General features: G+C 35.6%; 1 protein-coding gene and 1 long non-coding RNA gene across 3 annotated transcripts in view; both read left to right on the top strand.

The window, feature by feature from the left end:
- The window catches only part of LOC311075411 (uncharacterized protein), a 145246-nt gene that overhangs the window by 103120 nt on the left and 19696 nt on the right, over window positions 1–22430 (top strand). The window lies entirely within an intron of this gene.
- On the top strand, window positions 2577–4058 carry LOC311075424. Its single transcript, XR_014604494.1, has 2 exons — window positions 2577–2651; window positions 2781–4058. It is a non-coding gene; the product is annotated as an uncharacterized lncRNA (long non-coding RNA).

The raw sequence follows: 22430 nt of genomic DNA, 5'->3' as shown, positions 1-22430 counted from the left end.
GACAAACAGGAAAAGTTCGAAGTCTCATTGCATCCGCTTGTCTGATAAAGTATGACCTGATTGCTATGGACTTTTAAGGTAATCAGCTAACCTAGCTAGTTCTTTTTATTGTTGGTGTTTTATTTGATTTAGATATCTAAATGTTAGTGATGAAAAAAAAAAAAAAAAAAAAACTTTCAGATGTCAGACCTCGCCTCGGTTATTGAATTTCTCATCAAACTAACGGTCCCGAACAGGGTAACAGTTAGGGTTGCAACAGCCAAATTTCTTACTTAAATTGGAACGTATAGTCCACACTAGAGGCTTAGTACTATTAGCTATTTGTAACTAGCTCAGTACTATTTTTTATTCAACTTTCAGAAAAACATACAATATTTAACATCAAACAGAAGCCAAAACTGAAATTGGAGGATGTAACATATCTTACATCGTACAGAGTAAAACATTAAATTCTACAAATTACTTTTTTAGTTATTTAGTAGTTTTTTAATTATCTTTTTTTAGTAAGATATGTTTTATACACTCATAGTGTATAATTTTAGTAATTGAATTCAATGAGTCATATTTTAAGATTTTAAGGAAAAACTTAAAGGAGGGTGTAATAGACATTACTTAAGCTTTATGTACATGAAACGACTCAAGAAGAATTATTACCTGTAATGTGTTAGAAATTCCGGAGCCAATATTAAGTCTTATAGACTCATCTATTTTGATTTTAAGAATGTATCAAAAACCATCATAGATAGGCTACTTGCTTCCAAAAGTCTTCAGAGTATTTACAATTACAAAATAAATGTGTGAGAGTTTCAGATTCAAGATTACAAAAATAACATTGTGGTGAGATGTTTTCTTTAAAACTAAATCTGTACTTTATTTTGTTCTTAAAGGAATAGCCTAGTTCACTTAAAAATGACAATTCTGTCATCATTTACTCTCCCTCAAGTTGTTTCAAACCTGTATGAATTTATTTCTTCTGCTGAACACAAAAGAAGATATTTTGAATAATGTAAGTTGATGGACCCCATTTACTTCCATAGTATTTTTCCTTTATTTATTTTTTACTGACATTCTTCAAAATATGTTCCTTTGTGTTCAGCAGAAGAAAGAAATTCATACAGGTTTGAAACAACTTGAGGGAAAGTAAATGATGACAGAATTTTCATTTTTAAGTGAACTATTTCTCTAATGCAGAACGCAGTTAGTGGGTCGTAAGCTTTACACTTGTGGTGTTCCTGTCAAATCTGACCACCGGTCTAAAGAAATTGCTTATAAATTTCTCATTACTTTATATTATCACCAAATATTGGATTCAATATTTTTTTTTCAACTAGTTTTCTTTCAATTAGTACAGGTTTTTTATTTTTATTATTATTATTTTTTAGATCTGATTGATTGTAGACCTCTTTATCTGAGCTTATGCACCTAATTTTTTGACAAAAAAACATTATTTTTGTGTAATTTTAGCAATATTGCATAAAATGTAAAATTATTCTGTACACTGTATCACACTAGTGTGCTTTACCAGGAATTTAGTTTTGAAATGCTTTTATTTTGTACAAAATGGAACAAAGTCACACTTGTGGTGCTCCAGGTCAAAAACGAACAGCCTACAAAAAAGTACCTTTTGAATCTGAATTATGCTATATTATCACCAAATATTAATTGGATTCAATCTTTTTGTCAGCTTGTTTTCTTTAAATTAGTTTTAAAAAGGTTTTGTGTTTATTTTTTAAACTGACTGATTGTAGGCCTCATTAATCTGAGCTTATATTGGTCAAAAATGACCATCCATTGAAAATGAATGGTGAGATTGAAAATAGATCAGACAATATATGTTTTTAAATAAGACAAACATTTAGTGTTCAGGAGCATCATGTTCATGTTCACATAATTGCATGTGTGCTTGCAAAGATAAAGGCCTCGGACCTGTGCATGCATGGATATGCACACTCACACTACCATGCACACACAAACGCACACACACACACACACACACACACACACACACACACACACACACACACACACACACACACACACACACACACACACACACACACACACACACACACACACACACATACATTCATTCATGTAAACAAACAAACTATTTTGAGTATTACAGGCTTTCTTTCTCAGATCTCTTTATCTTTAACTTTATCGTCAGATCAATGAAGCTCAGATCAATCAGTTTCAAAAACAAATATGAAACCTGTTCTAATGGAAACAAAACAAGTTGACAAAAAGATTGAATCCAATATTTGGTGATATAGCATAACAGGCGATTTACAAGGAATTTTTTATTGCAAGGCGGTATTTTTTATTGCATTTTGACTGGGAACTCCACAAGTGTGACTTTGTTCCATTTTGTACAAAATAAAAGCATTTCAGAACAAACTTCCTGGTTAAATGTTAAAGCACACTTTGTTTTTCAGGCTGCAAAAACAAAGTCCTCCATGTCTGAAGGCCGTCGTTTAAGAATCACAGTTCTTTTCTAAAGAAAACATGTCATGATTAGAGATCAACAGCATCTGAGGCTAGATTTCTGTTTTAAACTTTTTCATTCTCTTTAACAGCTTTAAGACTGAACGAGGAGAGTTCTGTCTTGATTGGACACAACCTTGGGTGAAGGAGGAAGCTAAGAAGCTTTTGTAAGTTAAATCCAACAAGTGTGGTGAAACATACCTGAATTTGTAACAACATAATCTTATAAAGTGTTGCATATTTAGCACAGTATTCTTGTTTTCACATTGTTTTTTTGTTTTTGTTTTGTTTTACAGAAGAGCTCAAAGAAACAAAGCCTGACTTCCACGCCACCACCAGCATCATCTATCAGTAAACTCACTCCTGTGGGAGGATCTTCCTAATCAACTGACAGATCATGAATCATCTAAAAGCAAACTCGTAATGAGAACACATTATTAGAAATTCTTTTATTAGGATTAACCCCTTGAGATGAATCATCTCATTTTCGAGGGGGTTACGCCACATGTAAGTAACCATGTTTATTCAGTGCCTGATCTGTGGTCCGTGATTTCTGATGTGTAATTATTCAAGTTCAGACAGATAACAGATATAAACTCATTTGCAGTCTTATGGTGAGAATTTCCATCTGTTGTTCTCTGAAATGATCGCACACTTTCTGGACCGGCTGTGGTCTGTAGCTCAGATACAACAGCACATTTCACATTAGTGGTTCACTGTGGTAAAGCGCTATATGTGTGGATATAAATGTCCATTGTGACTGACAACTATGAAAAACAAGATGTGGTTAACGGTCACTAAACTATAAGGTTGGCATGAAAAAAGTTTTGGGATGTTCAAAAGTCATTACCTAGACATCACCCACAAGCAAATGCATCCAAAAGAGCTTTACTTCTTTGTTTGTATGCACTTCTTTAGAAGTGTTGCTTTTTACTTTTTTTAACTATTTGTAAATCTCATCAAAAATTACAAATAGAAAACACACTGATAATAAATGTATCCATCAAGCCAATGTTGTTTAAAGTTTAGTCAGAAATTGGTGCTTTATGATGCCACATAATCACAAGATAATTTGTTTTAACATATTCAGTGCAAATTCAATAACTTGTTAATGTGTGTGAGTGCAAAACATGTTAAGTGTATAAAGAATTTTGAAATTATGATTTAACAAATATTATTCAGTAATTCAGTGTATAAATAACTTCAGTCAGTGTCCATTCCTCACGTCTCATCATAAAATGACCGAACTTTATTTCACCCTGGAAAGCAAAAAGAACGAGAATGTGATCAGCTTAAAGAAAACTGAATTAAAATCAGAGTCAGAATGAGCTTTATTCGCCAAGTGTGAGGAATTTGTTTTGTTTTTTTCAGGAGCTCTTACATGCATATTTACATTTATGACAAGAACAGAAAGAACATTTAAATAATAAATAAATATATATATAAATAATGTGATATAATGTGAAAATAAATATATAATGTGGTATACATCTGGAACAGAAGACTTGCAGATTTGTGCATTATGTACTGTATGTACAGCTATATAAATAAAATATATATGTATTTATACAATATCTAATGTTTGCCTCTCAAATACTGACAACTAGGAAACCTGCAAACTTATATTAGAATGTATGAGAGATTCTGACCTGAACACTATTGTGAATCCAGTCCTGGTGCAGGTCATTAGGTCTTGGACAACCTTTAGAGAAAACAATTATACAAAAACATAGTAAATATAATCTATTATAAAACGGTTAGTTCCAATCCTTGATTCTGATTGGTCAATAGCTGTGCTTTATTCACGATAAAACATGGCTAAGTAAATTTCGATTTACTAGGTGGCATGATGATGGATGAGTGGTTTGAGGAACAATTTGGAGAGACTTCTACAAATATGAACCGTCATGCTGAAGTGCTGAAATGTAACATTGATACATTCGAGAAGACTCGTAATGAAAAAAAATACCGTGCAGCAAACCCAATGGCAGAGCCGGACAGTAATGGAGTACATTTACTTGAGTACAGTACTTAAGTACAATTTTGAGGGATCTGTACTTTACTCGAGTATCATTTTTGGGGAGTACTCATGACTTTACTCATGTACATTTGAGAGGCAAATATTGTACTCTTTACTCCACTACATTTCTATCCATAACTGTGAGTACCCGTTACTACTACTTCTAAAAAAATATATATAAAAAAAAAGGAAAAAAGAAACATCTCGGAAACCCTCAATTTGTTGTTTCCCTCTCAAATGTGATTGGATTGTGCAGGCGCCACTGATTGGGACAGCCTATCAGCAATCACCTTCAGCTTTCCGCCAAAGTCAACTCCATGGTCAGATTTAGATAAGAGACGAAACCATGGACGAAACAATGGATGAAGACGCAGCAGGTCCATCCCGGAGCGATATTTTATTTTCCCAGGATGGTAGGGGAAGACTCATGAATATTCATTAGGGAAGTCATCCCTGATTGGTCTTAACCGCAGTAACGGGTAGGTTTAGGAGCGGGGTTACACTGTAAAAAATGATCGTAATTTTAACGGTAAAAGACTGTAAAAATGCTACAGTGAAAAACTGTTAATTGGTTAACAGAAAGTTTCCGTACTATATACGGTAAATAACTGTGATAGATCTAACGGTACATTTAATGTAATTTTACTGTAACATACCGTTAAATTTACAGTTTTTGAAAGTGAAAAAACAACTCATTGTATAATTTACAGTGAAAAACCGTAAATTGACATTCCCACAATTCCCTGTGACACTTCACATTTGATGTATTTTTGCTGAAATAACTATGTTTGTTTCTTCATAGTTTTCTTCGTTTTTTCTAATCAGTTATGTACATTAGGGGTTTATGTTACATTTAATGTTGTTAAATTAATGTTTATTGCATTTTTAAAATTTCATGTGTTACCATGATGGTGTTTAATGTTTGTGTGAATGACACTGTGCAGCTTCTATATATATTAGTATTAACTTTCTTGTGGAAGAACTGCTTGTGTTGAGCTTTGATTGATCATGTGACTCTCATCACTGCTGTGATTGGTGGTTATCAGTGTACAAAACAGATATTAATACTTCAATAGGACGGTAAATTAACTTTATATCATATTACTGAAATTTACTGTTATATTTACTGGATTATACTGTAAAATTGACATGTTGTTCAGAATAGCACGTACATTTTACAGTTTAAACCAGTAAATATAACAGAACTCCAGTGTGTTATATGCTGGTTTAAACTGTAAAATGTACATGTTATTCGGTACAAGCAATTACTGTTTTGTTGTATATTTTACGGAATTGTTCTGGTAACCCCAGCTGCCAGTTTTTTTCCGTAAAAACTACGGGATTTTTTTTACAGTGTAGGGAGGTCATAAGACCCCCAGTGCCGGGTAAGTTTAGGGGTAGGTCATCAGACCAATCATGGATGACTTCCCTAATGAATATTCATGAGTCTTCCCCTACCATCCTGGGAAAAAAATATCACATCCCAGGAATGTGCCAACCCGTGGCCCCACCTCGCCAGACTATTTAAATTTTCTGAACAAGTTAATGATAGTTTTTGCTTCAAGTTTGCTGTGTTTACCAATGTAAGCACTGTGGCAGTAGTAATGCAATATTTAGAAAATGTACTCTTGTACTCTTGATACTCAAGTACTTTTAAAAACAAGTACTTTAGTACTTTTACTTAAGTAGACATCTGACTGTAGTACTTTTACTTGTACTTGAGTAAAATTTAGCAAGGGGTATCTGTACTTTTACTCAAGTAATGTAGCTGTGTACTCTGTCCGCCTCTGCCCAATGGGCAGTGAAATGCTTCGGTGACTGGTGTAGTGAAAAGGGTTGCAGCATTGATTTTAAACAAATCACCAAGACGGAACTCAACGCACTTCTCCGTGACTTCTACGGAACTGTCAGAAGCTCCAAAGGCGAAAAATATGGGATCAGTAGCTATGTAGCGTTACGTGCGGGTCTGAACAGATTCCTGAATGATCCACCTTTGAGTTTGTCCTGGTGTCTGATGAGAGACAGCGAATTCACCTCATCCAATAATGTTTTCGTTGGAGTCGTAAAGACAATGAGAGAGGGTCGTGATAAAACGGAGCATCACACACCGATTTCTACTAAAGATTTCAGCACCATAAAACTGTCCGATGCGCTTAATCCCAACACACCTGAAGGACTCGTAAACAAAGTCTGGTTTGACGTGCAGTTACACTTCGGACGTAGAGGAAAAGAGGGGAACCAAGAACTCATTCCGCATTAACAAACGAAAATGGTCTAAAGTATGTCACAATGAGCTTCAATGAAGACACAAAAAACCATAAGGACCCACATGACAGAAATAAGGAGAGCAGGCGTTGCTTCATGTTCCAACAAACTGGGAACCCGCTTTGTCCCGTTGCCTCTCTAGAGAAGTACTTTTCTCTTCTGCCATCTAACCCCCCTGCTTTTTACCTTCACCCCAAAAAGCAAAACCTCTCTAAATGTGTTTGGTACGTAGATCACGCAGCGACACATAAATCATATTAGCTATTTATAATTTGTGTTAAATCTTGTTGTGTTAAAGTTTTTTCTCGTTTTTGACTGTTGCAGGTACACAAGAGAGCCTATGGGTGTGAACTACCTCGCAACAATGTTGCCGAGAATTTGTAAAGCAGCAGGCACCTCCAAGGTTTACACAAATCACTGCCTTCGCAGCACCATGGTGCAGAGATTGTCCGATGCTGGTCTCGAATCGAGGGAAATTATGTCTGTGAGTGGACATAAGTGTGAAAGTTCACTACAGAGCTACTGGAGGCCAAACTTAAAACAAAGAAAGCACTGGAGCGACATTCTTGCTGCAACAGAAAACACTGCTGACAGTGCTGAGCCCCCACTAAAGAGAACCGCGTTAAATATTGAAATGAGACAAATATTTAATGCGTGCACAATAAACGGAGATGTTCAAATAAATTTAAATAAACAACAATAAAAAAAGTATCTCTTGTTAGGCAGCATTTTAGCAACTAAATTAATAACATTAATAAAATAGATTAAAGACCTAACTGTTATCTATCAAAATATGTGCACTTGTGTTTTTATTTAGGCTATGTAAATATTTAGTTTAGTGCAGAGAGAAAATAACAGAATAAATAAAAAAATAAACGTTTTCTCATGCTGAGAGATAAGCTATGCCTATTTGTGTGAGGAAATTTCACAAATATTGTGTTGTAAAAAATAAAAAGAATGAGACAAAGTTTGAGCATGGTTTGTTGTTTTTATTTGAGCTTTCATGCATATTACACATTGGAACGTTGTTGTTCACGGTCAGGGACTATTTTTTTCTAGCGGAAGGAATGCTTTTATTGATTTAACTTCATGAAAGTTGCACTAATAAAACATTTTTTTTACTTTAATATTGTGTGGTAACCGTTTTATAAAAGCAATAAGGTACTCGAGGCAAGTGCTGTATCGTGAATAAGTAACGGCTGAAGGGGTTGCAGGCACTCCGCTTCACGTCGTGCCTAACAATGCCCTTCAGCCGTTACTTATTCACGATACAGCACAGCCCAGTGTTGCCAGATTGAAAAATGTCCAAGTATCGTAGCAGAAGCTCAAAATTATCGTATTTGGAAGAAAATGATCGTACACGAGTCAAACCTGTACAGAATACAGCATGAAAATGAGGGCGGGGGGGGTTCGGTTCTTACAATTGATTGGTTGGGTCCTTACATGCGCTTCGTTAGGCACACTAACACACACACGCAAGGTCTCTCGCTCCCTCTCTCTACACGTTCTTTCCCCGGCCGGTAGACGTAGAATCCACAGCTAGATCAATGAGAAACCCTATGATTACAACGACCATCATTTTAAGTGTCACACAGTTCTGAAATTATCGTACATTATAGGATTTTTTCCATTATTGATCGTACATCGTACAGAGGTCAAAATTATCGTACAAATACGATAATTATCGTACATCTGGCAACACTGGCACAGCCTCTCATACCTTATTGCTTACATCAGTGTTAGGTGTAATGCATTACTCTAAGATATTACTCTTAGTTTTTCAGAAATTTTATTACAGTTACTACTGATGTTATTGCATCAAATACTGTATAGACTATTCTATATAAAACGATAGTGGATTTAACATCTAATGTTAAAATGTAACGTAACCTCCCTTTAAATGGGGAGAACAATAATTTCAAGAATAATTTACGCAATTTTATATTATTTATTAGAAATAATTAAAAGAGAATGCAGTACTTTTTAGAGAGTGTAATTAGTAGAGTAATCTAATTACTTTGTTGAAGATGTAATCAGTAGCTAGTATTTAATTTTTTTAGAGTAACTGATTGTAATCAGATTAATTTAAAGCTGTCTGATGTTATCATAAAATCAGGTTAAAGTAATATTCACCTTTCTGTAGTCTTGTTGCTCTCCAACACACACAGACACTTGACACCAGTAACAGTAGCAGAAGCACACAGACGACAGGCAGCCACGGGCTGATACTGAGGATCACTGAATCATGACTTAAAATATCTCCAGTGCTCACATCTACACACACGACACAGAAAAAGGTTTCTAATTCAGTTTGAGGTTTGATACATAAAATGACGCAAATACGTAAGATGATAAAAATACACTAGAAAAGTGTTCAATGAAATAATCTGCGAAAAAATCTTACCTTCATAGTCCAGTTTTGTGCAGTGAGATTGCTCAGTCTTATAGTCCATGCAGCAGTATATTTTGGGGATATTAATTTAATTTTATCAATCAATAAATTTACACTAGAAACAACCTTGTTGTGTTATTTTGGTTTAATGCTGTGAAGCTGCTTTGATGCAATCTGTATTGTGAAAAGCGCTATATAAATACACTTACACATACACAGCAGTAGAGCATCAGATCAGTGTCTGTGATGTTCATCAGAAGCAGAGAGTGAGTGTTTGTAGGAGAACTGAGAGCTTTTATCCACCCAGTGTAACTTGGGTGAATATTGGAGGGTTCTGGTTTAGAGTTACCTCCATACTGATGTTCTAGTCTCAAAATTCTTTTAAATGCTTGGTTTCCATTTGTAATGATCCAAGTAATCTCTGTATCATCTTTAATGTTACAGGGAAGTGTTGTGTTTCCTCCTGGATGAACTTTCACTGATGATCCTTCAGTGAGAATCAATGAGATAACAGTGAAATCTAGAGATGAAACAATAAACAATACAAACTTGACAGCAATCACTTGACAATCTGGATCTGATTACTGACATTTATTCATGTAGCAAATGTTTTTTTGACAAAAGAAACTTACAAACAAGAAATATCACAAGCAATTTATCATACAAAAAGTAAAATAAGAATACTTGCATTTCTTGATAATTTCATATACTCGCATATAATTTGAATCAGAATCATGTTCTTGTTCTCTTTTTGTGATTTGTAGCCATGAATTTACATCTGTGTTTTTTGTGATTAATTTTTATGTGTGGATGCTATAAGTAAGAGCTCATGGTTAGCTGTGGAGGCAAAGAACCTCCTAATGTGAAAACAAATGATTAAACTCATAAACTGACTGGAACTTCCAGCCAATCAGAATTGAGTATTCAGACAGACCATGGTCGATTTGTTGCTAAAAGTTACTAAATTATGTTGTGATGTCATTGCGTGATATTGCATGATAACCAGGTATTTCTAAAACAGAGATCACCACCCACTCACCATTTAACAGATAATTTGGTCACACTTTAGTCTACTTAACCATTTGATACAATACCTATACTTGCATGCTATAGCGCACTTACCCCAAAGCTAAACTCTAACCCCTAATCTTAACCCTTCCCTTAGTTCTAATACATCAAGCTTATTGGCAATAAATGTGTGAATTTTCCAGTAACAATAGTTCATACTATTGTAGGTATTTACAGTTTGTTTGTTTTTTTCCTCTCACTTTGGTACTATTTCCACAAGTAAAATGTACATTTTCAAAACTCTTAGTGCCAATATCACAAAAGATCAAACATTTCAGCATGTTTTCAATTGTGTTAGTACAATACACAAAATCACAAAGTATCCTTTTCACAACTCAAAACAAGTGTTTCATCTACATAAATGTTTCATTCACAGTAGCTGCCTTTCATAAAGCTCTTACTATCAAACTTTTGATTTGTCTCTCTTCTTGTTCAGTTTAATACATTTGTCTATTATTTAATCCAACTGAACTAAATGGTTGTAAAGGGGATTCCACTGGAGGCAAGTTATAAAGAACCCAAGTGTTTTATGTTTATTGAAAATATGTTTTATATGAAAATATGTTTTATGTTTATGTTTTATGTTTATTATTAGTGTCAAGTTTATTACAAATCAAACAAAACATAAAACAAAAACCAAGGCATGAACATGAACATGAACATGAACATGAACATGAACATGAACTTACACAACTGCAGATAGTGATGTTACGCCTGACACCGACGCTCCGAAGCTTGCTTCAAACTCGAACGGTCCTTGCAATGAACCACTGCTTCGGAGCTTGTATCATTACGTCACTAGTCACGTGAAAATGACTTCTGAAGCAAACACACTGCTTCATTCTTGTAGTGAACCACCTGACTGCTTTGATTTGCCCAATCCAGTGTTGACAGGTTTGAAACCTGGCGGATGTATTTCTTATAAAAGTGAAGCCAAACCATGGCAACACCGTGGGTTGTAGTCGGTGTTTGGATTGGCGTTATTGTTGAGGAGAGTGGATTGAGTTTATTTCAGTGTTGTGCCAGCGAGAAAGAAAATAAAAATAAATAATATTTCTGAATAAAAACCATACCATTTAATGAACACTTTGTCTAAGCCTTCTGCATGTACCCAAAGCACAGCCTCTGACACATTTTTTTATTATTATTAATTAGAGAACATATGAACATTGTTACATAAAAACATGCATCAAAGACAGAAACTTCAAAAACCCTCTGCTACATTATACAAGTACAACACAAGCACATCCTTTTCAACATATAAAAATATCAGTCCCACCAGTTAACAAGTTATAGAGTACTGCTTCCCACAGCTAAACAAGATAAAGCTTTCACACATGATACTGCCCTGCTAAAAAAAAAAAAAAAAAAAACTATAGAAACCATTATAGAAATTCTAATGGATTTAATGGTTTTCATGGGAATTTTATTGGTTGTAATGGGATTTATAGTGGTCTCTGTGGGTCTCTATTGGTGGGGGCATTAAATCCTAATGGAATATATCCCAAATACACTACAAAAAATAATTCTTTAGTGGTTTAAATGGTAAAAGCCAATGGTTCCTACTGGTTTTTTAATAGAAACCATTAGAATTTCTGTGATGGTTTCCAACTTTTTTTAAGCGGGTCTGATCTTCTGTCCTTGTCTAAAGAAATAATTACACATACACATCATGCTTAATGTTTTATTATCAAGGTGAACACATGAAATTCATCAGTATCTGTAAAATTCACCTACATAAATGAGTTTCACAGCACTAACACTGGTTCAGCTTTGAATGCCTCGGTAAACACGTCATAAACGGGGCGTTAACATATAAGCCTTTGCATTTTATGGTTGTCAGCTTTGTTGCATTACATTTACTTCACCAGGAGATGGTGCTGTAATTTCTATCTGAATGAAGCTTCGAGTAATGAACCATTTTCGACACAATTGTATCAGAAAGCAATAATGCTTTGAAACGCTTCATTTGGCCATCACTAACTGCAGAACTACAGGAAACAATACTTGACAAAGACACATGGCAAACATGAGGGCTTAAATACACAGACTAATGACAAGACAAGGGACACCTGTGAACAATGAAACAATGAACCAATGACAACATGACACATCAGACAAGGGAACATATGGCAGGATCACATGACTAACGGGGAATCACATGACAGACGTGGAAACATGACATGAGCAAACCCAAAACGTGATAATGGTTAATCAAAGAATCAGTTGGTACACCTCTAGAGAGATATCTGCAATTTGTGAACATTATCAGGATAGAGTATAAAGGGAGAGGAAACAGTCAATGACTGTATTTTTCAGCGCCGGATTAAATTCTATGAAGACTCTATGCGGGTAAATAAGGGGAATTTATGTCGGTTGATAGGTTAAAGAAGTATAGGAAAGTGTCAATGGTCCATTTCTGAGATAGGTGGCGGTAATGCACATATTTGTTTGTGATCCGCCGTAAAAAAGAAGAAGAAGAAGAAGAATGACTGTATAGTACAGTAAGTACATCAGTAGAAGGGAGACAGATGGCATCAAATACAGCATTTTGCATTACAGAATATATGCCATGTGATGCTTTAAACAGATTACCATTGTAGAGACTGCCATAATACTGAACTTCACCCTTCATCTGTAAAGCTCAACTACAGTTGATATATGTAAATCACGAAACTACAGTTCAGTCATATGGTACAGTGGGAACATTTACTGTATTGCCAGCAAACTGAGTTTATCACAAAACCTCATGGGTTTCATAACTTCGTCACACCTTTTTATAACACACTAGATAGATACTGTTACAAACATTATGGATTAAATTACATAAATTAGGTAATGTAAGTGTATTTACTAATGTGGCAACTGTATTACTGTAATTATATCAGCAACAAGAGTGATTTGAAACATGTATCTTACATTGTTTGCTGTTGAATGAACTGACTGTTAAAAGTACTAAATTGAAAGAAGATCATACCGCCGTGCTTCGGTGCTTAAATCAAATGTTCTCATTGTAATGTTAGTTAAGGTCACCTAATATAAAGTGTAATCCAGAAGGTGATGAGAGAACAATGATGAAATCATCCACAAAACTAAATGTGCTTGCAATGGACAGGGAGCAGCCCGTAGTGATTGGAGACAACCATGGGAGAAGAAAAATCCAGTTTAAGTAAAGTAACTCAAAGAGTGTGTTTCACGAGTTCACACTTACAAATAAGTCAGGCGTGCTGTCCGAGGAAAGGGATCCGGGCTCGGTATTTGGCCCAAACACAGAGTACTCCCCCCCCCCCCCCCCCCCCCCCCCGTATTCCTGGCTGTGGAAGGAACAAGCAGTGGGTGTCGGGATGGTGGAGGGATGCTGAAAAACTGTCAAGGAATGTAGGTGAGTCGACTGAGTGAATATCTGTATGCTTCCTCTCATGCTGATGGGATAGACATGATGATTGTTGAAGACGAGTTCATTGGATTGATTATTTGAGCATGCTCCTCCCGAACTTTGTTTAAAGAAACATCTTTTGATATATAGCAGAATTTAACAACATAAAATTCTTATATAGTGTTCACATATTTAGTATAGTATTCTACACCATTTTAAGTGGTGCTTTTGAAGTGATAATCATAAACATATGGATCAAATTGTGGCACATAAATCATCCCTGGGTCAAATCTGGTCCAGAACATGGGCTGGGTCAGGGTGGCTCTTTTAATTCAGGCTAGCGAGCAGCTATTTAATATAACACTCACAATTATCTACTCACAGCCTAGCAACCATTTAGAGCACCCTAGTAACCATATAGTGTGATTGATTTTTTAATTAATCATAACTAACATTTATTTTTCTTGCAGGAACAACATTCATATGCTTTTGAATCTTAAATGTTTCCAAAACCTTTGGTTGAAAACTTGTGACTTTGAGTGTGTGAGTGTATAAATAACAAATTGGGGAAATGAAATTAGACAGATGTCTAGGTTTGAAAACTTGTGACTAACAATGAAGTAATCCCAAGGGGGTAATCCATCACCCGGAAAGCGTTCCTTCCCTGGGGGCCGCCATTGATTAGCAGACCATCACCTGCTGTTAGCATTCCATTGACTCCATTACCTTGTATCTTACTTTATGGCCCCATAGAAGCAGTTTTTGTAAAAATTGCGTCATAACCACGCGACTCTCGGTCGCACAGTAGAGTAATTACTGTATAGACAGGAGGAGAAGCCCATAGAGAGTCATAAAGTTGATCCTGCTGCTAGCTCATGGACATACTCACGCTCTCTGTCTCTGCAAGATTTGGAAGGGAATGATTCAGATTTCTCTTGGCACAGCTACTAGAAGACAGACAGGTTGCTCACGTCACATCTACGTCGTCAAGCTCAGCTTGAGTCTGTGCAGTACGCTCAGCCATCAGGAAGTGAGTGCTTCTAATTGACTTCACTTTTCTCCGTTGAAGTCTATGGGGTCACTATGTCCATTTCTTTTACTGTCTATGAGTAATCCAGAAAACAGAGTTTGCTTCTACCTAGTAACAGAAGGGTTTGCCTATGAAGAACCAATCAAATTGTAGGGAAATTATGGAATGTATCATGTCATTTTCGCCATGTTCCTATTCTATAAAAACTGTTGTATTCCTTTGGTGGGTGAGATTCTCTGAGAATTGCTCGAGAACTCTCCCGGCCGTGATTAAAGCTATAAAGGGACATTTGCTGAAGTCTGTCGGTTATTATTGCTGTGCAGCAAGTTAGTTAGGGGAACAAGTTAGGGATAGGAACTCGAATCCAGTTGTCGACTGTAGACGCAGAGCTAGAGTATAAAGATTATTAAGTGTCGACTGTTGACACCCCAGATAAATTTATTAAGTGTCGACTGTAGACGCTTGGGTGTCGATTGGTTCCGGGTAGGAAAAATCTACCACAATAGCAACATAAACCAGCCATAGCTCAGAGTCAGAATATCATAATGACCTGACATGCCATTTACCTGCAGTCTAATTTACCTTTACCAAATCATCCCATTATAAGTCAGTGACTTTAATACAACCTGATATCTCTAATCATACCATGTTTCATCTTTTACTTTATAATACCTGTATGATATTTACTTCAATCAGCATGCTAAGCTGTAATGAAAATACAACCAATTTCCAATGTTACCACATACACATACCATCTTCTCATCTTCTTCCCAACATTCTATCTTCAAGCAATCTAATTCTATCTTTAGTAAAAAACTAAACATACCATAGTACATTGCCTTTTAACTTTAGTAGACCTTGAGTCAAGTTTCAGTGCCATCTTTCTCTGGATTTCGAATCTCATTGATCTATTAGGGCTTTAACAGGCTGATACTGCTGATTAACCATTTTTCTTAACCTTATTTTGCTAGCTTTTAATTCAAGCAGGCGATTGTTTTACTTAGTCAGATCTATTTAAGGGTATGTGTAATAAAATCTAACCAAAAAATTTCTAGAATCTTTTCATTTTTATCCTTAACACAAATATCAATAATTGTATTATTTTGTTTCAAACAATGTCATTACTTTAAAATTAACTCTGTTTCACCCAGCTCTTGCCATGATAATAGCCTTAGCTGCTGACATGCCATTTAATCTTTAACTACTCATCTTCCTACAATCCTGAAATGTCTAAACTGAGATTAGACTCATTTTAGTTTAAATTTAACATGTTTGGGTTACATTGTTCTTGGTCTAGGTTTTATCTTTGTGCCCCCTACATAATTTGCTTTAATTCATGCTCTGGGCTTCATTAAAACATTAAAATCTTTAGTAATAAGTTGGAAATTTGGTTATGCTATAAAGCTCTTCAACTTAATAATAATCCAGAAATTAAATATGTTTCCTAAAATCTTTTGCTATTTTAGAAAATATTTAAAAAAAATATTTAATTTAGTCATTCATTCATCGCTATAGAAGTTTACCTAATTATCTATTCGGACCAAGTCCGGCAAAGTAACTTATCACCCATTCTCTTATTAGGGAACAACTATTGGCACTATTCATTTTTTTTTTTTTTTTTTTGCATCTATGATGTCTGCATTAGGATTTTAAAACCTTCAAGTTTCTTCAAAAATAGTCCCTAGATTATTTATTATTTTTACAGTAATGTACCTAGTTAGAGTCTCTATACTCTACAGAATTAAGAGATTTTCCACTTCTCAATTCACATGTACCTGAAATATTTTCAAATTAATCAGTAATTGTTCAAATCATCTAAGATCTAAAGATCAGAGATCTAAATACTCAGTCCTACAGTGTAGTTTGATTGAACCAAATAAAACATCAATAAACATCACACAAAATGAATTATTATGCTAAGCTTAAACCATTAGTTGGTCCACATCTTCCTCCAGGTGTGTTGATCATCTCGTTGTCTTCGCCAGGGTGACTCTTTGCGAACCGTTGCAATGGGCTTTCCCTCGTTGAGAGAGTCTGTTTTAATTTCTCAAATGCAATTTGTCATTCTTTGCACAAATTAAATTTTTCAAACTTTTTGTTGTTGCTCATAAGTTATTTAAAAGAAGATTTAGAAATCTTCACACAATCTTTGATCCATGGACAAAAAGAAAATAACATTTCCATCTCGTACCCCTGGTGATGACAGCATGTGATTTCAAAAGTTTATAATTAGATCCATTGGTTTTATTGAATCTAGAAAATTACCTTTAAATGAAATGGAGTGACCAATATTTTTGCTTTTCTAGCCATAATTTCTCTTTGGACGCCTTGTGGCCTATATTGTATTTTTCTTTTCCATAGAATTCTGCAATAGTCAATAACCTATTCATGCTTTCACCACTAGTTGGTTAGTGTAATGTCTTTTCTAGAGAATCCAGCCCCAGTTTTAACTGAGTAGGGCTGTTACTGGTACCTATTGAAAGCAGGTTCAAAGTGTTAGTTTAAACAGTGAAGAATATGAAGAATTGCTGAAACCAGTGGATAATCAAAAACAATCAAGTTAAATATGATAATTAACTAAATTTGAAACGGTCTCTGTAGTGATCATTGAAAATGCAGCATCTAGCCCACAAGGCTGATTGTCTTTCTGTGTGGATTGTCATTCAGTTGACTTCAGGCTGATACATTGGATCGCCAGGCTGTGATGGCACTCTCCTCAGTCTGGCTGAATTGTCACCTTTGCACTGAATCAGTCTCCCCATGCTGACCCCTCTCAGAAGTGTCAACTTCCTCTTTCAGGATGGTGGCTGCAGGCCACACTTCCTCTTTTGTTTTTCTGCAGTCATCCCTTCTTTTAAAGGTAGCTGTCTGAAATCTTGAACACTCAGAGAACCGCAAAAATCGAATTAAACAGCTTAATTTCCAACAATTTCCAATTTTCTGGTTTACAACACAGCAATTCTTAATTTTATTAAAAAGCTATTCCTTCATTGCGGAAAAAAAAAATGTTAGTTGATTAATTAAAAAATCCATCACACAGTCAAGGGGAAAAACTGATGATTATGGCATTGTGATATTGAGTGTTGCCACAGTAAACATCTCTCACAGTTACTTCAGAAAATGTTCCTATTGTAAATGTAAATGTATCTTTTTGCAGCAGCAGCAGAGCTCAAAGAAATAAACCAGCTGAAACCCATGTGTTCTAGCTCCTGACTTCTACACTACCATTAACATCATCCATTAGTAACTACTGTAGCCTACTATAAGTAATTCCTGACAAGAAGTCTGATGTACATCTGATTTGTACGATAAAAAATGGGACATTTTGATTGGGAATTGATGATGTGAGCTGTAATCTGAAACTACAAAAAAAGCATGATCAGCAACTTCTGATTTGGCTTGTGGTTGTTGTTTTTCGAGTGTGTATAGGCTTTCATAGGGCCTGTGAACTTGAGTGTTGACAAGGTTAATGTCCTACTTTTCAAACATTTCTGGCCATCCTCCGGCATCTGGAAAGTGTTTACCCACAGTCCACACCACCGTCCGCGTCATCAAACCCAGAGTCCAGCCAGCCTTCACCCCGCACTACGGACACGACTCCAGAGCCTAGCGCAGACAAGGAGTTTAAGCCTGCCGCGGTGGAGGAGGATAGCGCAGACCATCACCCGGAGCCTGAACCCCAAAGAAAGTCTGACCATGTGTGTGAGCCGGCTACAGCCGTACCAGTGGGAGTTTTGGTGGAGCTGGACAATGAGGAGGAATGGCTTATAAATTGGGAAACAGAGGTAGTGCTCCCCACCCTGTATCATCTGTGTTACCATCATCACCACTGGTCCTGCCCATCCTTGAATCGTCTGTGCCTTCATTACCGCTGGTCCTGCCCAGCATAAGTCTGGTTTCATCGCCCTGTTTAGAGTCTGAGTTGTCTCTTCCCAACCTCCCTCTCCCACCTCCTTTATCAAGATTCAGCCAGTCCTTCAGTCAAGTCAAGTCACCTTTATTTATATAACGCATTTTACAATACAGATTGTTTCAAAGCAGATTTACAGTGATAACAGGAAAATAATGCAACAAAGTTTGTTTCTGCTGTACAGCAGATCTAGAAGAAAATAGCGAAAGAAAATGCAGAAGCTCCGTCTTCGCTGGTTCCCTTCAGCCCCTTGTCTTCTCCCCTGACGCTTTGTTGTGTGGACAAGCCTCTGGTCTTACAGTCGTCAGCTTTTAATGCTTATTTTAATGCTGCCTAAAATCAAGTGAAATTCACCTTTCTGCAATCCAGTTCCTCAAAGACACCAACAGTAGCAGAAGGACACAGATGACAGATACTGATGATCACTGAATCATGATGACTGATATTATTTGTATCCTGCTGCTCTCCATATTCAGTAATCTCATCTACACTCAACAATACAGAAAATGCAGAAGATTATGCAAGACATTGCTGAATATGTTCATTTCATTGGTATATTTAAGTCAGGAAAAAAGCCTTAAATGAAGTTTCGTTTTTGAAAGTAAAATTATTTACCCATTTACATCATTCCAAATCCACATCAATTAATTTGAAACATTTAATTAGGCTTAAACCCAAACCATACTTCGCCATCTCACTGACCAAAAAATTAGAGGGGAGAGTAAAAAAAAAAAAATGTACTGTGTAGTACATGAATGAATAAAAATGTGCCAATGTATCCATTGGTTGTGTCTTTTGTGTTCATCATGTGAAAAGGTTTGTGAGGGAGGGAACCTCAAGCAACATAACTTACCAGTTTTGGAAATGTTGTTTTGAATTTATTGCACCAGTGTGTTAGACTATGTTGTAGTGTATGTGATTTTGAGGGCTTGTGTGTCCTGTCTGAGGGCAAAGTTTGGTTTTTCAGCAAGAGTGAATGGTTTTGAGTGTAGAGCTTCATTTTGACCTGAAAATAGGATTGGGTGAGACGTTATAGATTTGTATTTACAGTTTTGAGAATACGAGGCATAGTTTCAAGAAATGTGTTCATTGCAATTGAGAAAAACTGTAACAAAGACATGTAATGATCTATAAATATACATTAAATAATACAGTATATGAATATATGCGAGTACATAGTCATACAAAAACTATTTAAATATGAATATAAGAGTAAAATAAAAGATTAGCCTACATTAAAATTAAATGGAAAACCATCAGAGACAGCATAATAATACATTTTTGATTAAAACTCCTTGCAGAAGTTAAACTTTGATTAAAACTCCCAGCCGTGAAGTTAGATATTGATATTAACTCTGACAAAAAGAGAAAAGGCAGATGGAGATTAAACACTTCACTTCTATCTCATGAGGCCTTTAGTTTATTGTTAAAAGAAGATTTACATTATCATTTTTTAAATTAATACTGGTAGTACAGATCAACGGAATGGGAGGCATCTAAGGCATACGTCAGAGGGAAGATAATATGCATCTAAACGGAAAAAGGAGGATCTGGACAGCATACGGGAATTAGATAACAAAAATAAGAATTATGAAAAAGAATTATCCCAATGCTTTTCAAATTAATTGTATCAAGATATTTGTAAACTTAAATTTGAAATCCAGGAAATATCTAATAAAAAGGTAGAATACGCCTTATTTAGATTGGGAACTACTTTCTATAAGGATGGGGAGAAAACTGGTAAACTACTAGCCAAATTAAACTACTACAAATTTCGGGTTTGGGCCATGATGTTTTATCAAGTGAATCCAAACATTGTACAAAACACCTAAGGTATGCGTGATTACCAACTGTAAAGTTTCCCCATTTTTTGACCTTACCAGGGGGACATGACGGGGTGTCCGCTGTCCACATTATTGTTCAACATCACATTGGAACCTCTGGCTATTGCGATCAGGGCTAATATAAACATTCCAGGCATACAGGGAGGTGACAAAGAACACAAATTGTTTTTATACACAGGTTCTATCTGACACCCCTTGGACTTAATAGAATGGGCCTGACAAATAATAATGTTTGTTGGAAATGTCAAAAGGACAGATGTACTTTTATTCACTGGGAGTGTCCACTTATTCAGCCGTTATGGCACCAAATTTTAAATATTTTGAGCAAATGGCTTGGAACAACAACCATTATCACCAAAATTGTGTATATTGGGAGACAGAGAGCAGATGTCAAATATTTCACATGGAGAGTTTGCAGTGATCATGGTGGGGGTATCTGGGACGGCTAGAGTCATTTTGAAACACTGGAAAACAAAAAAACAAAAAAAACAGAGTTAAAAGAATGGGTCAACATAATGACAAAGACAGCCTGTTATGAGTGTTTGCTTTACAAACTACATAATAAGAACAGAGCATGTGTCCCTGTGTGTATCCCTGTCTGGGAAGACTTTTGGTCTTATGTGACAGTGTCTGTCCATGTGACACAATAACTCTGACTCCTCATTATTATTAGTATTATTTAATTTTTTTTCATTTAGTATTCCGTTTCCCTCTGTTAATTGCAACCGGTTTATATATTTTGGCCTTATATGTAGCATTTGTATATATCTGTAATCTGTGTTTTGTATGATATTGTCATGTACCGGATGAAAGCAATAAAAACTTGAATAAAAAAAATAAAAAAAGGAGAGGAGAGGAGAGGAGAGGAGAGGAGAGGAGAGGAACTGTTCGATATGTCTCACCCTCTCTACCTGTTTCAGTGGAAATTAAGTCAACACATTGAATAATGCTGCAGGATTCAAGGCACTTCAGTGGGCCTTTAACAAAGTATGGATGGAATTCACAACTGTTTGTTTTTAAATGTTGATTAAATGAACCGATCCTCTTTTGAACAAACCTCATGCAATGTATTAAAGTCATCTGAGCTGATATAAACCATCTTAGTGGTGTGTCCATCTTTGCATCTGTTGTTCTCTGAAATGATCACCTGTAGCACAGATACAACAGTACATTTCTCCTATTAGTGGTTCATTGTGGTAAAGCGCTAGTATGTGTGGTTATAAATCACCATCACGACTGACAGCAATGAATGATGAATTATGATACCATATGGGCTGATCACGAAAAAATTATATCAGAGCTAAGAGATGAAGACAACAGTGGCTACAGGTGATGACAAGGTTAGATTTTTCAAGTTGCAGTATATGTCCTTACATTGGCTAAACTTGTAGCATATTCTGACACATTTAAAAAACAATCTAATGTGTATGAGCACAAAAGATGATGCTAGGTGATAATTTTGGAAATATTACTCAGTGGTGGATAAATAACTTCAGCCAGTGTCCAATCATCTCATCCCATTTCACAGTGGAAAGCAAGATAAAAAGAGAATTTGATACATTTTGATAGTTTGCCTACATGGTAAATACAAACTATCAATAAAAATCAGAATAAACAGTGAGATTTTGACAAGAAAACTATTGTAAATCCAGTCCTGGTGCAGATCATTAGTTTTTGAATAACCTTTAAATAAGAACACAATTATACAGAAACATATTAATGGATATGCATGGAACCAATTTTTGTTCTGTATATCTAGTTCATTGTATTAAATATTTAAATATATTCATTTAGTATTTCTATATTTATTTCTGAAAATGGCCTTTTCAGTATTGGATGTCTTTAAATCTGTCAATAAAGGAAGACAGTGTCTTGCATTTCAGAGGAATTTGACAGTTATGGAGAATCTGTGTCTAAGAATATTGTTAAATGGAAAAACTTGATGCCATTGTTACGTATTACGTCCCTTTTTGATTTTAGATAGGGGTAAGGGAGTATAACATTTAAATAAAGATGTGCGTATAACTTATATGAAGGACCG

The sequence above is a fragment of the Abramis brama genome (genome assembly GCF_963993115.1).
Source record: "Abramis brama genome assembly, chromosome: 24".
NCBI lineage: Eukaryota > Metazoa > Chordata > Actinopteri > Cypriniformes > Leuciscidae > Abramis > Abramis brama.
Note: the sequence above shows the minus strand (reverse complement) of the source record. Positions and strands in the feature narration are given on the sequence as shown.